At 41.9% G+C, this 12,081-nt stretch overlaps 1 long non-coding RNA gene across 1 annotated transcript; it reads left to right on the forward strand.

Moving 5' to 3' along the window:
• Positions 1 to 313: 313 nt before the first annotated feature.
• Positions 314 to 5,985, forward strand: LOC142171403 (uncharacterized). The gene is made up of 3 exons (XR_012700963.1): positions 314 to 759; positions 4,662 to 4,730; positions 5,727 to 5,985. It is a non-coding gene; the product is annotated as an uncharacterized LOC142171403 (long non-coding RNA).
• The last annotated feature ends 6,096 nt before the right edge of the window (positions 5,986 to 12,081 follow it).

The raw sequence follows: 12,081 nt of genomic DNA on the forward strand, positions 1-12,081 counted from the left end.
TGGTAATGTGTTAATTAAGTGAGATATTTAATAAAAGTAAGACTATTATTAAGAAGTGTGCAAAAATCAAATAATATGTGTAAGCACGTAATTTTTTACTCCCCGGATATTTATTTAGGTTTACTATTGATATTTTAACTTTTATTTCATTTTTTCCCTTTATTTTATCTCAAAATTGAAAACTACAAAAAATATTTTCCTTAACTTTATCTAGTTGGTATTTTGTTTAGCACTTTTATTTTTATTTTTTATTTTTTATCGATAAAAATGAAAATCACAAAAAATATTCACGTTTAGAATTGATATAGTTTTAGAGGGGAGACTGCACTTTCCTTCTTCAATTTTCTTTTCCCAGAAAATAATCTTCTTCCCCACAAGCACGAACGAATTACCATGGCTTGAACCGAAAAGTTTAAGTCATTTTCCTCTTAAAACCATCTCCCTTTTTATTTTTCAGGAGCAAAACCTTCATCTATTTTCTTCACCTTTACACCACCATGAAAGATCCATAAACACCCATCTCCTCAACCATTCACAATCACATAAATCTTGAGCCCAAAAACAAGATCAAACCCCTTTCAATTTCAAGCAATGTGCAGTTGTTGGGGTTCCGGTCGGCAACGGTATCACGTTTTGAGTTCCGGTCTAGTGGTTCAAGTTCCGTGTTAATTGCTGTTCACCCTGCTATTTGTTCGATTTTGCTTAAGGATCCTGTACAATTTTCAAGTATTTAAGGAAATCCGATGTCTCCTTTTTTAGGTCCATTTCTATTCTCATCTCATATGTGCTTTGCTCTTTTCATTATTTTTATTTTTGATTTTGAGTGTTTCATGCCTTGTTTCGTTGTCTTAATTTGCTTTATATTGGTTTACTCTCTTCTTTTGGTATTATAGTTAATTTTGTGTTACATCAATTTAAACTAATTGGGGTTGAGTTTGAAGTGAATCTGAAATATTAAGGCAAATGGGTCACAATTTGCTAAATGATACAAAAATTGAATTCGACCACGGGGGGTTGATTTAATACCGACTTGAACTTCACAAGGCAAATTGGTCACGTAGAGAAGGAAACTATAGTAATTTGAGCTTTGAATGATTTTTGTTAGTTCTTTATTTTCCTTTATTGCTTTTAATCGCTAGGAGTATGTTTAGGCCGACTACACTTGGGTATGCAAGCTCTAGAACTTTTATTTCAGTCGAGGTTAGAGGTTGTCCCATAGTTCCATCAAGTAAATTCCTCTAATCTGTTAGGTATTAGTCTTGTTTTTCTTACCATATTTGATTTCCTATCTCTTGAAGAAAAGAGCAACATATTTATCATAATTAAGTTTTTTTTAGAAGGAAATTATAAATCTCCTAAATTTGGCTAGTCCTTTTTTTTTGGAGGAAAAAGTTTTATACTTCTATAAATTGAGGATTCTTCTTTCTTATTTAGTAGCATCCACAATGTAGCCATAAGGGGTTTGAGCATCTTGTTTAGGGAGAATTTTTTTTGGGACAAGTGTTAGTGTGTCACTTGTGTTTGCCTCTTCGTGAGGTTGTTCTCTCGATATTTAGTACTCTATTTTATATAGTGGATTGCTCATCTCCATATGTGGACATAGATCAATTGACCGAACTACGTTAAATATTTCTCTCTTTTGGTATATTTCTCTTTTGTTGTCTGATTTATCGTTGTTTGAGGTTTGCGTTACTAGCTTCCGCATGACACCTGATTATTTCGGTCCTAACAAATTGGTATCAGAGCTTGTGGTTATATTTGATTGTGTCGATTGTCTATTTGAATGATGGAGGCAAATATGAGAAAGATGGTTTGTTTGAATGGCAGTAATTATCACATTTGGAAAGATAAGATGAAAGATCTTCTATTTGTCAAGAAAATGCATTTACCTGTGTTTGCTTCCAACAAACCTGAAACTCTATATGACGAGGATTGAGAATTTGAGAACTTACAGGTTTGCGGTTATATCAGACAATGGGTTGAAGACAATAATCATAATCATATTGTTAATGAGACACATGCTAGAACTTTGTGAGAAAAGCTCGAGACACATTATGCTTCAAAGACTGGCAATAATAAGTTATTCCTACTTCAACAATTGATGAATATTCGATACAAATAGGGCAGTCCTATTTCTGATTATATAAATAATTTTCAGGGTGTCCTATACTAGCTGTCTGGAATGTGTGTAAGATTTGATGAAGAAATACAGGGACTCTGGTTGTTGAATACTTTGCCTGACTCTTGGGAAACTCTTCGAGTTTCTTTGACTAGTTCTGCTCCCAGTGGTGTTGTAACTATGGAATATGCTAAGAGTGGTTCCTTAAATGAAGAGATGAGGCGGAGATCTCAAGCTTCATCTTCTTCAGCTTCACACTCCGATATTTTAATAACTGAATACAGGGAAAGAAGTAACTTCAGAGGTCAAAATGATAGAGGTAAAAGTAGAAGCAATTCGAGGTCTACGTACAGGAATGTTACATGTGATCATTGTAACAAGAAGGGACACATCAACAAGTTCTGTTTCAAGCTTAAGAGAGAAATGAGACAACAAAAGAAAGATGGCGACAATGAAAATCGTGTTGCTATTGTTGTTGAAATCATCTTCATTTTGCCCACGATAAACATACCATTAATTTTGTTTATGATGAGGTTAGCTGGTTTGTGGATTCAGATGCCACTTCTCATGTCATGCCAAAGAAGGAATACTTTTCTTCTTATACTCTAGGTAACTTTGGAAAGTTCAAAATGGGAAGTGAAAACGAGGTTGATGTATTTGGCATTGGTACTATTTGTTTGAAAACTAACAATGGCTCCAGGTTAGTTCTTAATAATGTCAAGCATGCTTCAGATGTCTGCCTGAATCTAATCTCTGTAGGAAAGCTTAATAATGATGGTTATTATAACATCCTTGGTGGTGGCCAATGGAAGCTTACTAGAGGCTCAATGGTTGTGGCTTGAGGTATCAAGGTATCTCACTTGTACAAAATGCATGGTTCCATTTTTATTAACTTAGTTAATTTGGTGGAGAATGATTCATTAGAGTTATAGCTTAGAAGGTTGAGTCATATGAGGGAGAAGGGGATTGATAGTTTGGCAAAAAAGAATTTGCTTTTGGAGTAAAGTAAGTAAAATTACAGAGATGTGTTCATTGCTTCACCGGGAAATAGAAAAGAGTTTATTTACAGAGTCATCCGCCTTCGAGAAAGCATGATTTGCTGGAATTGATTGTAACGACCCAACCGGTTGTTTTGATAGTATTATCCCAGAATCCTTATTTATTCCTCACTCTATTTTATTTTGTGATTTTGTGACTTGTCGGGATGCTTGGCGTCGGGTTTGGGAGAGTTTCAGAGTGGAATGAGATCCATAGTTCCTAAATTGGAAGTTTAAGTTTTAGGAATTTACGGTAGTTTGAATTGTACAAAGACGACTCCAAAATGAAGTTTTGACGGTTCCAGTAGCTCCGTATGGTGATTTTGGTCTTAGGAGTGTGTCCGGATATTGATTTGGAGGTTCGTATGTCATTTCAGCATTAATTGGCGAAAGTTAAAAAATTGGATGATTTTTAAAAAGTTTGTCCGGAAGTGGACTTTTGATATCGGGGTCAGATTCTGATTCCGAAAGTTGAAGTAGGTCCGTAATGTCAATTGTGACTTGTGTGCAAAATTTTAGGTCAATCGAATTGATTTTATAGGTTTCAGCATCGAATGTAGAAGTTAGAAGTTCAAAAGTTCATTACAAATGAATCGATGTGCAATTCGTGTTTTTAGCGTTGTTTGATGTGATTTGAAGGCTCGACTAAGTTCGTATGATGTTTTGAGACTTATTGGTATATTTGGTTAAGGTCCTGGTGGCCTCGGGTGGATTCCGGATGATTAAAGGAACGGAAATTGGACTTAGAACAAATCTGGAATATTTTGCCTTCTGGTGCAATCGCACCTGCGGAGTTTTGCTCGCAGGAGCGAGCATGGCAGCGCAGAAGAGGAAAGGGGCTGAGTGTGGCAGTGGTCGCAGGTGCGCATGAATGACCGCAAAAGCGAAGTCGCATTTGCGGCAAGCCAACCGCAAATGCGAAAATAGGAGAGGAGGAGCTGCTTCGCAAAAGCGGACTTCTATCTACAGAAGCGTGACGAGCTGCAAAACCGTAAGCAGGCCTCGCATCTGCGAGACCGCAGATGCAGCCAACTTTATCACAGATGCGGAAGTCCCGGGCAGAAAAGGCCTAATTTCGAGGGTTTGATCTCACTTTGATTTTTGGACCTAGAGAGCTCGGTTTGTGGCGATTTTTCAAGAGATTTTTAGAGGAAATATTTGGATAAGGATTCTTGACTAATTATTTATTAATCTCCATTAATCTATCAGTAATTTCTTCATTCAATTAAGGATTTGGGTTGAAAAATTTGGGGAAAAATGGTGAAAGTTTTTAGACCTAATTTTTGGGTTTTGAAAGGCCAAATGAGGTCGGATTTGAGTAATTCTAGTATGGCTAAACTCGTTATCCAATGAGTGTTCGAATTTTGTGATTTTGGTCGGGTTCCGAGATGTGGGCCCGAGTTGACTTTTTGGAGTGAATTTTTAATTCTTTGCTAAAGTCTTAATTTCATTATTTAAATTAGTTTCTTATAGTTATATTTATAGTATGTAATTGTTTTGACTAGATTCGAGCCGATCAGAGTTGGAAGATCAAGGGAAAAGCCTTCTTATTGATTGATTGAGCGAGGTTTGAGGTAAACAACTTATCTAACCTTGTGTGAGAGAAACTCCCCTTAGAATTTGGTAATGTTATGATATTTGCAATACGTGAAGGCCGTGTACGCGAGGTGACGAGTGCGTACTCGGGTTAAATGTTAAAAATCTTATTTTTGCTAAGTAGTTTCTTTTTCAATTCCTTAATTGAGTTACTCTAGCATGTGTAGTCATTATGTTTAGCCTAATGTCACATGTCTACGTGTCTTAACTCTTACTTGCAATTTCTGCAACATGCTTAGTTGAATTACCTGCTTTCTTTGATTTCGTATTCATTCCTTAACTGTAGGATTCCTTGTTGTAATTTTATTGTTCTATTTGTTATGTGTTGTTTTCGTGACTTTTGTTGAGATAACTGTTTGGTTGTGGCACGAGGTTTCTGCCGTGCAGAGTGTTATAGTGGCACGAGATTTCTACCATGCAGAGTGTTATTGTGGCACGAGGTTTATGCCGTGCGGAGTGTTATTGTGGCACAAGGTTTCTGCCGTGCGGAGTATTATTGTGGCACGAGGTTTCTGCCGTGCGGTTATCATTGTTTGTACGAGATTTTTGCTATGCCGTTGTGAGATATTTACTTTTGGGACTACGAGGCGGTACCTCGAGAGTGCCCCTATTGTGTGAGATATTTACTTTTGGGACTACGAGGCGGTATCTCGGGAACGCCCCTGTTGTTTTCCTCTATTTGCTGTATTGTTGTTGTTGTTGTTGTTGTTGTTGTCCTTTCTTAACTTGTAAGAATATGTTTCCCTCATGTGTTGTAGTTATCTTCTTGAATCTCGTGTCGTTATCTCCTGTAAATTCTCATTGTCCACTTCTCAGTCATTTCATTATATTATTATATCTTCTGCCTTGTTTCCTATTATTTTTAGTAGGGCCCTGATATGACCTCGTTACTACTCTATTGAGGTTATGCTTGGCATTTACTGGGTATCGTTGTGGTGTACTCATACTACTCTTCTTCACATCTTATTGTGCAGATCCAGGTACTTCCTACTAGACCAGGTATCAGTGAGCTAGCCCGTACGTGGAGACTTCAAGGTATATCTGCCAACGTCCGCAAACCTTGGAGTCCCCCTCTATCTTTATTATGTTGCTTTCTTTATTTTTATTAGACTATGATGTATAGAGATACTTAGCATATCTCTTTAGAGCTTGTGACTTATTTCTACCCGGTTTTGGGAGTTGTTACTATTTTGAATTTTAGTTTTTATTTATTTCAGACGATTATGTTTGAGTTTCAGCTTTATATTCAGTTACTCCGCAAAATTGTTAGGCTTACCTAGTCTTAGAGACTAGGTGCCGTCACGACATCCTCCAGAGGAAAATTGGGGTCGTGACAAGTTGATATCAGAGTACTAGGTTCATAGCTATTATAAATCACAAGTAGGTTTAGTAGAGTCTTGTGGATCGGTACAGAGACGTCTGTACATATCTTCGAGAGGCAATGAAACTGTTAGGAAAAGCTTCACTTCATTGATTCCTTATCGTGCAAGATTTTGACTTCGAACTCTAAATTTCTATCTTTCTATTCTCTCACAGATGGTGAGTACACGTACAGTTGGATCGGATGACCAGACACCCGCACCCCTTGCTAGAGCCACGAGAAGCCGAGGCCGGGGCCGGGTAGAGGCCAAGGACGTCCGCGTGGTGCAACCAGAGCACCCACACGAGCTTCTACAAAGGATCCACCAGCAGCTCCAGTTGGAGGGCAGGCACATGAGACGCTTGTTACTGCTCCAGCCCTCTAGGAAACTCTCGCCCAGTTTCTGAACATGTTCAACACGTTGGCTCAGGCAGGGTTGATACCACTTGCTCCTGCCACATCTCAGGCCAGGGGAGGATCACAAACTCCTGCCGCCCGTACCCCAGAGCAGCGGGTCTAGGTCGATCAAGTTTCGGAGGTCTTACCAATGCAGTCAGTAGCCCTAGTTCAGCCCGAGGTTAGGGCATCAGTTTCTGAGGAGGAGCAGCTCAGGCTCGAGAGGTACAAGAAGTACCACCCTCATACTTTCAGTGGCTTGGCTTTAGAGGATGCCCAGGGCTCTCTTGAGGAGTGCCACTGTATCCTCCATAGTATGGGTATTGCGGAGTCTAGGGGGTTTCTTTCACTACGTTCCAGCTTAGAGGAACGGCCTATCAGTGGTGGCGAGCATACGAGTTGGGTAGTCCGACCGATGCAGCTTCACTCACTTGGACTCAGTTCTCAGATATGCTCTTGAGGGAGTATGTTCCCCAGACTCTCAGATGCATGGCGCGCAGAGTTTGAGCAGTTGTGCCAGGGTTTTATGACTGCGTCAGAGTATGCGGTCCAGTTTAGTGATTTGGCTAGGCATGAACCAACTTTGGTTATACTGTTCGGGAGCGGGTTCGTCGATTTATTGAGGGGCTCAACCAGTATCAGATTTGGCATGGCCCGAGAGTTAGAGATGGACATCACATACCAGCAGGTGGTGGGGATTGCTAGGAGATTGAAGGGTATGTTGACTCGGGAGAGAGAGAGGAGAGGGAGGCCAAGAGGTCTCGAGAGTTTGGTGCATATAGTGGTACTCGTGCCCCAGCTGCAGCCCGTTAGGGTAGGGGCTATGCGGGTCGCCCTATTCATTTAGCACTTCCAGCCGCCAGCGATACTTCGACCACTCCTAGGCCCAAGCTCCCTATTATGCACCGCCATTGTCTAGTGTACCTCCTGCATGGGGTGCTTTCAGCGGTCAGTCCAGCCCAGGCCCGAGTCAGCCACAACCGTCATGTCCTCCAAGAGCTTGTTTTGAGTATGGTGACATTTGTCATATGGTGAGGGATTGCCCCAGACTTAGGAGGGGTGCACCTCCACAGACCACTCAGGCACATCGTGCTCCACCGGGTTCTCAGGCTATGGTTACATCACCAGCTACCGCTCCACCTGCACAGCCAGCTCGAGGCGAAGGTCGGACAGGTAGAGGTCGCCCTCGAGGGGGAGGTTAGGCTAGATATTATGCCCTTACTGCTAGAACAAATGTAGTTGTATCTGATTCTGTTATCATATGTATTGTTCCGGTCTGTTATAGAGATGCATCGATCTTATTTGATTCTGATCTACTTATTTCTATGTGTCTTCTTCTTTTGCTCTGTATTTGGGGGTATCCCGTGATTCATTGAGTTCTCCTGTCTATTTGTCTACACCCATGGGTGATTCTATTGTTGTTGACCGTGTGTATCTGTCGTATTTGGTTGTTTTTAGTGGTTTTGAGACCAGAGCTGATTTATTGTTGCTCAGTATAGTGGATTTCGATATTATTTTGGGCATGGACTGGTTGTCGCCCTATCACGTTATCCTTGATTGTCACCCCAAGATGGTGACGTTGGCTATGCCAGGTCTACTGTAGCTAGAGTGGAGAGGTACCTTAGACTATGTTCCTAGTAGGGTTATCTCATTTCTAAAGGCTCAGTAGATGGTTGAGAAGGGGTGTGATGCATATCTGGCATAAGAAATGGATGTTTGTGCTGACACTCCTACCGTCGAGTTAGTTCCGGTAGTGAGGGATTATCCATGCATATTTTCGGCGGATCTTCTGGGCATGCTGCCCGATAGAGATATCGACTTTGGTATTGATTTGTTATCGGGCACAAAAATCATTTCTATTCCACCATATCATATAGCCCCAGTATAGTTGAAGGAGTTAAAGGAACAGTTGCAAGAGTTGCTCGATAAGGGCTTCATATGGCCTAGTGTGTCGCCTTGGGGTGGTCCTATCTTGTTTGTAAATAAGAAGGATGGCTCTATGCGAATGTGTATTGATTGTCGCTAGTTGAACAAGGTTACAATGAAGAACAAGTATCCATTGCCACGTATTGATGACCTATTTGATCAGCTTCATAGTGCCAGAGTATTTTCTAAGACCGATTTGCGTTCAAGCTATAATTAGTTGAAGATTCGGGAGCCAGATATCCCGAAGACTGCTTTCAGGACTCGGTATGGTCATTACGAGTTCCTTGTGATGCCTTTTGGACTGACCAATGCCCCGACTTCATTCATGCACTTGATGAACAATGTATTTTATCTCTATATTGACTCGTTCATCATTGTCTTTATTGATGACATTCTGGTGTACTCCCGAAGCCGGGATGATCATGAGCAGCACCTGAGGATTGTGCTTCAGACCTTGAGAGAAAAGAAGTTGTATGCAAATTTTCAAAGTGTAAATTCTGGCTAGATTCAGTGACATTTTTGGGTTATATAGTATCGAGTGAGGGGATCAAGGTAGATCCGAAGAAGATTGAAGCAGTGCAGAGTTGGCCTAGACCATCCTCAGCTACGGAGATCTAGAGTTTTCTTGGCTTGGCGGGGTATTACCGCCGATTCGTAGAAGGTTTCTCGTCTATTGCAACACCTATTACCAAATTGACCTAGAAGGGTGCTCCGTTCAGGTGGACCGAGGAGTGTGAGGAGAGCTTTCAAAAGCTTAAGACTGCTTTGACTACAACCCCAGTGTTGGTGTTGCCTACGGGCTTGGGGTCTTATATTGTATATTGTGATGCATCACGGATTGGTCTCGGCGCGGTGTTGATGCAGTACAGTAGGGTGATTGCCTACGCGTCTAGACAGCTGAAGGTGCATGAGAAGAACTATCATGTCCACGACCTCGAGTTAGAAGCTATTGTTCATGCCTTGAAGATCTGGCGACACTATTTGTATGGTGTCCCTTATAAGGTCTGCACTGATCACCGAAGCCTACAACATCTGTTTAAACAGAAGGATCTTACTTGCGTCAACAGGGATGGTTGGAGCTCCTAAAGGATTATGACATCACCATTCTCTATCATCCCGGAAAGGCCAATGTGGTGGCTGATGCCTTGAGTTGCAAGGTGGAGAGTTGGGCAGTTTAGCATACCTACCAGTATCAGAGAGGCCTTTAGCCTTGGATGTTTAGGCCTTGCCTAACCAGTTTGTCAGATTGTATGTTTCCGAGCCGAACAGAGTTGTGGCTTGTGTGGTTTCTCAATCTTCTCTTTATGATCGTATCAGAGAGCGCCAATATGATGGCCCCCATTTGCTTGTCCTTAAGGACACAATTCAGCACGGCGATGCCAAGGAGGTCACTATTGGAGATGATGGTCTGTTACAGATGTAAGGCAGGCTATATGTGCCCAATGTAGATGGCTTGCGTGAGTTGATTCACCAGGAGGCTCACAATTCACGATACTCTATTCACCCAGGTGCCGCGAAGATGTATCAGGACCTGAGGTAGCATAATTGGTGGAGGAGAACGAAGAGGGACATAGTGGAGTATAGAGCTCGGTGCCTAAATTGTCAGCAGGTGAAGTTTGAGCATCAACGACCAGGTGGACTGCTTCAGAAGCTAAAGATTCTGGAGTGGAAATGGGAGCAGATCACTATGGATTTCATTGTTGGGCTCCCACGGACTCAGAGAAAGTTCGATGCAATTTGGGTGATTGTGGATAGATTGACCAAGTCATCTCATGTGGTTACCACTTATTCTTCATAGCAGCTGGCTCAACTTTACATTTGCGAGATTGTTAGGCTTCATGGCATGCCGGTATCTATCATCTCTGACCGGGGCACACAGTTTATATCGCGGTTCTGGAGAGCCGTGCAGCATGAGTTAGGTACTCGGGTGGAGTTGAGTACAACATTTCACCCTCAAACGGACGGACAGTCCGAGCGCACTATTCAGATATTGGAGGATATTCTTCGTGCGTGTGTTATGGATTTTGGGGGGTTTTGGGATCAGTTCTTTCCACTTGCGAAGTTTTCCTACAACAACACTTATCAGTCGAGCATTCAAATGGCCCTGTATGAGGCTTTGTATGGTAGGCAGTGCTGGTCTCCAGTAGGTTGGTTCGAGCCAGACGAGGCTACACTATTGGGTACAGACTTGGTTCAGGATACTTTGAAAAAGGTTAAATTGATTCAGGATCGACTTCGTACAGCCCAATCTCGGCAGAAGAGTTATGTAGATCGGAAGGTTCGCGACGTTGCATTCATGGTTGGGGAGCAGGTGTTGCTCCGGGTTTCACCCATGAAGGGTGTTATGAGGTTCGGGAGGAAGGGCAAGTTTAGCCCTAGGTATATCAGGCCTTTTGAGATTCTTGATAGGGCTGGAGAGGTGGCTTACAAACTTGCACTACCACCTAATCTCTCTGCAGTTCATCCAGTATTCCATGTTTCCATGCTTCAGAAGTATCACGCGATCCGTCTCATGTGTTAGACTTCAGCTCAGTCTAGTTGGACAAGGATCTATCTTATGACGAGGAGCCGGTGGCCATTTTGGATAGGCAGGTTCAAAAGTTGAGTTCAAAGAACATCGCTTCAGTGAAGGTTCAGTGGAGGGGTCATGTAGTCGAGGAGGCGACTTGGGAGACCGAGCATGATATGCATAATCGTTATCCTCATCTTTTCACAACTTCAGGTATTCCTCTATACTCGTTTGGGGATGAACGTTTGTTTTAAGAGAGGGAGGATGTAACGACCCGACCGGTTGTTTTGAGAGTATTAGCCCCGAATCCCTATTTATTTCTCCCTCTATTTTATTTTATGGTTTTGTGACTTGCCGAGGTGCTTGATGTTGGGTTCGAGAGAGTTTCGGAGTGGAATGGGACCCATAGACCCTAGATTGGAAGTTTAAGTTCTAGAAATTTACCTAGTTTGAATTGTACGAAGACGACTCCGAAATGGAGTTTCGAAGGTTCCAGTAGCTCAGTAGGGTGATTTTGGTCTTAAGAGCGTGTCCGGATATTGATTTGGAGGTCTGTAGGTCATTTCGGCGTTAATTGGAAAAAGGTTGAAAAACTGGATGATTTTTGGAAAGTTTGACATGGAGTAGACTTTTTATATCATGGTCGGATTTTGATTTTGGAAGTTGGCGTAAGTCCGTAATGTCAATTGTGACTTATGTGCAAAATTTGAGGTCAATCGGATTTGATTTTATAGGGTTCGGCGTCGAATGTAGAAGTTAGAAGTTCTAAAGTTCATTAGGCTTGAATCAATGTGCAATTCGTATTTTTAGCATTGTTTGATGTGATTTGAAGGTTCGACTAAGTTCGTATGATGTTTTGGGACTTATTAGTATATTTGGTTGAGGTCCCGGGGGCCTCTGGTGGATTCCGGATAATTAACGGAATGAAAATTGGACTTAGAACAAATTTGCAAATTTTTGCCTTCTGGTGCAATCACACCAACGAATTTTGCTCGTAGGTGCGAGCTCACAGAAGCGAGCATGGAAGCGCAGAAGCGGAAAGGGGATGAGTGTGGCAGTGGCCGCATGTGCGCATGAATGACCGCAGAAGAGGAGTCGCGTCTGCGGCACGCCACCCGCAAATGCGGAAATAGGAGAA

This window comes from Nicotiana tabacum, chromosome 17, assembly GCF_000715075.1.
Source record: "Nicotiana tabacum cultivar K326 chromosome 17, ASM71507v2, whole genome shotgun sequence".
NCBI classification, from domain to species: Eukaryota; Viridiplantae; Streptophyta; class Magnoliopsida; order Solanales; family Solanaceae; genus Nicotiana; species Nicotiana tabacum.